The sequence below is a fragment of the Colobus angolensis genome, unplaced genomic scaffold (assembly GCF_000951035.1).
Source record: "Colobus angolensis palliatus isolate OR3802 unplaced genomic scaffold, Cang.pa_1.0 Scaffold48, whole genome shotgun sequence".
Taxonomy (NCBI): Eukaryota; Metazoa; Chordata; class Mammalia; order Primates; family Cercopithecidae; genus Colobus; species Colobus angolensis.
The window spans coordinates 8,849,656-8,855,590 of NW_012118265.1; the positions used below are offsets into that span (position 1 = coordinate 8,849,656).

The 5,935-nt window shown below is 38.7% G+C and overlaps 1 long non-coding RNA gene across 1 annotated transcript; it reads left to right on the forward strand.

Moving 5' to 3' along the window:
* The first annotated feature begins 284 nt into the window (after positions 1-284).
* LOC105523939 lies at positions 285-2,477 on the forward strand. Its single transcript, XR_001003672.1, has 2 exons — positions 285-987; positions 2,254-2,477. It is a non-coding gene; the product is annotated as an uncharacterized LOC105523939 (long non-coding RNA).
* The last annotated feature ends 3,458 nt before the right edge of the window (positions 2,478-5,935 follow it).

Genomic DNA, 5,935 nt, shown 5'->3' on the forward strand with positions numbered 1-5,935 from the left:
GTTCTTTCTCACTGCGTCTAGTCAGCCATCTTGCCTCCCTCACATTTCCATGGGTCAGAAGCTTAACCAAATCTTCTGATCAATATCCCAAAGGCTATAATCAACATCTGAGGTACGAAGGTCTTTTTCCAAGCTCACTTTGACTGGGCTGCCTGCTCCCCATTTCAGTGCTGGGTGCCACAGGCTCAGGGCCTCTTGGGCTCTGGGAGGAGATGTAGTGGAAGGCAAGGCCATTATAAGGTCACTCCAAAGTCACCTAGCACTGTTACCACCTCATGGTCTCCAGCATCCAAGAAGAGTGTGGGCAGCTGCAGCCAGGTTCTCCTCCTCCTCCTTCTCCTCCTCTTCTTCCTCCTCCTCCTTCTTTTCTTCATTTCCTCCTCCTCCTGCCTATTGCAGAGCAGCAGAAAGCAAAGGAGCTAGAAAAGGCTACAATCAATTCTTTTTCTGTAACCTTTTTGCTTTGCTTTTATTAAGTTCTTAAGGCTTTTGATCTTGAGTCCTAGATAAGATGCAAATAATTTTGAAGAGATCATAACTTTTAATATTATCAATGGATATTTAAGAAAAAAATAAAACCATAGGATAGATTGATTGATAGTTAGTAGAGAATAAAAAGAAGATTCAGGAGAGGCCATGGGGAGACGAAGAGAGAGAAGGGGGTGGAGAGTGTGCATGAGTGTATGTGAGTGTGTGTGTGTGTGTGTATGTGTGCATGTGAGAGAGAGAGGGCAGGGGAGGGAGGGAGAGAGAGAGTGAGAGAGAGAGAAAGAGTGGAAATTCTATAAAGAAATTGCCGCTTCTTCTTCTGTTCAACTATTTCACTATTTTGTCAAAACTTTGCACTGCCTCTAAGGTCTCCTGCTACTCACCCACCCACCCCTCTTGCTCCATCGTATTCAACTTCTAAACCAAGAGGAAAGCCCGAGCTATATGTCCTATGCATCAATCAGGGAAGAGATATTGAGAAGAATAAACAGAGAAACTGTAAGTGGCTGAACACTACACAAGGACAAAGAATAATTGCTTGGTTCTAAGATGGGCCTGGCCTGACCAGATCAGGCCACAGTTTGCCTGTTCCCAGGACACTTGGGGGTCATTAATCCCAGAAAGGGAATCATTGCACCTGATCCTATGAAAAGCCAAGCATGCTTTCCTGAGGAAATAGCATGCCAGCAGATTAAGATATTGCTCTGAGACAAAGGGGAACATATGGAAACTATTCTGAGAAGGATAGTCATGATTACCCCGCAGACTGACCCAGACAATCATTGTGGGACCAACGTAGAGGAAGAGCATTTTATTAATATAATTTTTCTTTTTCTTTAACACAACTAGTCATTCTCTTCAAATTATGCTATGTGGACCCAACAAAAAGCAGGCAGAAGAAATATTTGCTTTTGATTAAATACATTGTTGGTTTCCTTAGAAAAGGAAATTATCTGCAAAACATAATACATTTCAGTTGATTTACGGAAATTACCTCAAAAATGAAGCTAAGGATAATTTCATACCAGGAATCTGAACTTTTTAAAGAAGAAAGAATAGGCAAGAGTTGAAAAATCTTCTCCATGGTATTGTATGTCTGGAAAAACTTAGCACTTTTAAGAAAAAATGACATGAATAAAGCAATGGTATTAGTACTCCTTTTTTGGAAAAACATATTCACATGTATGATTTGGAGAGAACATTTGCTTTTCTCAAATGTGTCAGAGCCCTTCATTGGGTGCACTGATACTACTCATCTCAGCCTTCAAGGCAGAATGATTTCTAGTAGAATCATGCCTATGCCAACCAACATTAAGGAGTTACGTGAGTTCCCTTAATATTAGCATATTTCTCTCCCTTAGGAAAGGGTACAGATAAGAGTGAATGTTAAAAAGAAGGAACCATGACACATAAACCAGACCATATTCTTGGCTCTGACTTAGAATGAATCATAATAGTTGAAGCAATAGCACAGGCATTTGCTAAGTACCCATGCCCACTGGCCTACCAAAAACTGGTTCTTTTCAAATCGCACATGTGTATATGTTTTCCAAAAAAAAAAGAAGACTAATACCATTGTTTTATTCACGCCATTTTTCTTAAAAATGTTAAGTTTCACCAGACATACAATATTGTGAAGAATATTTTTCAACTCTTGTCTATCCTTTCTTCTTTAAAAAGTTGAGATCCCTGGTATAAAATTCTTCTGAACTTTATTTTTGAGGTAATTTCTGTAAATAAACTAAAATGTATTATGTTTTGCAGATATTTTTTCTGTCAACTAAAACATCCATTTTAATCAATATTTGGCAAGAAAATATCTACCTGTTTCATCTTCACTGGTTATTGCCATAAACTGGAAAGAATGACTGTCTAAATGGTAGTTATGTCCCATGAGATGTTTAAGCAAAGGGGAAAAATATACAAAAAAGAATGCCAAATTTCATCTGGGCCACCAGAATGATGGTAAAAATTTATCATGCCAGAAAGTAGTGCCATGGTATCCAAACAGGAGCTGCTGAGATGTTGGTCCATACTGAGAGGACCACAGCCTTTGCCTCCGTGAATTCAGATGCCATCTTGTCCTTGGACTCCAAACCAAATGACATTGTTTAGACTGTACCCTAGAACCAGATATCCCTAAGAAGGCAAATTATTTGGAGAGACCTAACTAGGATTCTAATCTACTTTGGTCAGTGTTACTCGATTTGACATTGAGTGTTGCAGGGTGCTAAACAGAATTTACTTCAAGATGACTAAGGGACCTCAGGTCTTTGAATTCAGAAAAGAGCCACTTTATGGTGGCAGCCAAAAACAAAGTAGATTCCTTGATGTAGGTTCACCCCAAATCCAGCAAAATAAGAACTAGGAAACACCAGTTAAAGTATATGAATGGCTTTGATCTAAATAGCAGAAGAAGTAAACTCAGTAAGCATTTGTTATTTTAAAATGCTGAGTCACAGGTTAAAGAAGGGTTTAAGATAAACTCATGGCTTGTGGATCCATAATATAACATTAAGAAAAGATGGTGATACTTAGTATACATTTTGTGGTTGATGTCAACAAGGTTAATAATATCCTTCTGTAAAACAAGACTTGTTTCTTAGAACCGCAAAAGGACTGAAAGGTCATACAGTTCAGTCTCCTAATTTTAGAGAGGAAAAAAAAACAGCCTTTAGAGGCTAAGACTGGAATAAGATCCCACAGTGAGCTAATGACTCAAACTAGGTGCCAGACCAAGGTACTGATTCTCAGTACTAGTACTTTTCTCCAGACCAGTATTTCCCAAATTGTGTACCTCAAATTTCTTGGTGTGATTACACACACACACACACATGCACACACACGTCCTTATCTATCTATATATTTATATATAGATAGATAGATATAGCTCCTTTTTTAGTGATTCACAATGCACATTATCATATTAATAATTCTGAGTAATCTTTCAGTAAAGAAATTTGTTTAACTTTACTAAGCTCAACTTTTCCCAAACTTATTTGACCATGAAGCCCTTTTCACCACTTAATAATTAATAAACATCTCATGAAACTAAATCATGAAATGTCTGCATCAAAACCTCATTTGTATTCATAATTATTCTATTTAGTCCACTGGTTCATTTTTTTCAACCTGGTTAATGCAAGCTAGAAATATGAGCACCAAATAAAAATAGATTCTTAAATAAAACCCCAACAGTTTCATTCATTCAACCAACTCATTACAGTAACAGTGAAATCCCAAGGTTACGTGTACACAGACCAGCTGCATGGCACAGAGCCAATGGTGATCTCTGTATTTTTGCACATATGCAAATCAATACAGCATTGGACCACTTTTTGCAAAGGCAGATTGGCCATAACATTAGATGTATACAAACTGATTTAAAGAAAATTTTCTTTGACACTTACAGACTTTTTTTGTATAAAACAGGAAGTGAGCATCCCATACAACAGAGTTAGGTCTGTAGATTTTTGTTGAATCAAGAGTACAGTTAGCTTTAGAGGTGAATCTTTATCTCTAAATAAAATGAAAGGAGGTTCAAGCCAATATCTTATAGAGAGTTATAAAAGCTTCATTCTATTTTAAAACCTATTCATCGGTTCCCGTGGCACTGTCATTTCACCTTTGTGAAATGAGAATATTAGGCTGTCAAACTGGTATGGAAATTCTAAAATTCTTAAGTGTTTATATAATCTTCTGGCTTAAGGAAACAGATCTGCAAAGGTATCATTCACGTTTGTCAAATGTGGCAGAGCCTTCTCATGCTGCTCATCTCATTCCTCATGGCAGAATGATTTCTAGGAGAATCATGCATATGCCAACTGACATTGAGGAGTCATCTGATTTCCCTTGAGATTAGCATATTTCTCTCTCTCTCTCTCTCTCTCTGTCTCTGTCTCTCTCTCTCTGACACACACACACACACACACACACGCCTGGAACGTACTTGACAGACACTAATGATTAATTTTATGTGCCAACTTAACTAGATCAAGGGGTGCCCACATCGCTGGCAAAACATTGTTTCTGGGTATGGCTGTGAGGATGTTTCTGGAAAACTTTAGCATTTTAATAAGTAGAGTAGACTGAGTAAAGAAGATGCATCCTCTTTGGATAGATGTGGGAGGCATCATCTAATCCATTAAGAGATTGAATAGAACAGAAAAGAAGAGAAAGAGCTAATTTTCTCTCTACCTTCAGCCTTGAACTGGGAAGTAAACTATCAACTCCCTTGGTTCTCAAGCATTCAGACTTGGAGTACATTACACCATCGGCTTTGCTTGTTCTCCAACTTGAAGATGGCATATAATGGGACTTCTCAGTTTCCATAATCTTGTGAGCAAATTTCCATATTGTGTGTGTGTGTGCGCGTGTGTGGCGTGTGTGTGTACACATATCCTATTGATTCTGTTCTCTAGAGAACCCTGACTGATAATACAGACTTTGGTACTGACGGTGGTTCTTAACAGAATTTTTTTTGTGTTTTTCTCAATTGATTTTGGGGTTTCTGGGATTGGCTCTCTAATTAGATTTTAAAATGCTAACGACTCTTTCCAGTAGTGGAAAAAAAAGGCACTGACAGTTTATGGCATTATCTGCTTATAGAGATATGCAAAATATCTGCCTTGGATACTCCTAATCAACCACTTATAACAAGTAAGGAACTGGGTACTCTGTTAACCTTCTCAGATGGAGACACAAGACCTTATTTTGTGATTGGCTGAATTACAACACAAGCTGAACTCCCAGCTTCACGCAGTATCTACTATTATAGTGAGGATATTCATTGGGAATAAATAGGATCCTGTAAGTTGAGATGGGGACATATGGAAAGACACTAATGAAGTTGGGGACATTGAGTCCTAAATTCGGGTAAATCTTTGCCAGTGGAAGAGGTCTCTTCACCCCCAGCAAAAGCAGCCTGCCCACTAGCCCCCAGTTGTATCAGCCTATCTGCCTCCATCTGAGGGAATTGAGCCTGTACTGCCTGAGGAAATGATAATGGCCTCCCATAAGGCAGTACCCATTCAAGAAAATATAAATTCTCCTCAGGGCCCACTCCTACTGCCCCTTTTTGCTTCTAGAGCTATAACTAGACTCAAGTCCCAGCAGACTCATGAGGAGGTATACAACACTCCAAAAGAACTGTTTATGTTTTCTAATTTATACAAGCAGAAATCAAGGGAACACATATAGGAATGGATATTAAGGGTGTCAGATAGTGGTAGAAGGAGCATAAAATTGGATGAGGCTGACTTCATTGATATAGGCCCACCAAGCAGAGATTCTGCATTTACTGATGCTGCTCAGAGAGTAAGAAAGGGGTCTATCTGTCTGGTGGTTGGTTGGCTGAAACATGGTTCACAAGACAGCCCACCTGCCTAATCTCCTTTGCTTTAATGTAGAGGAAGGGATTCAAAGGCTTAGAGAAATTGGAATGTCA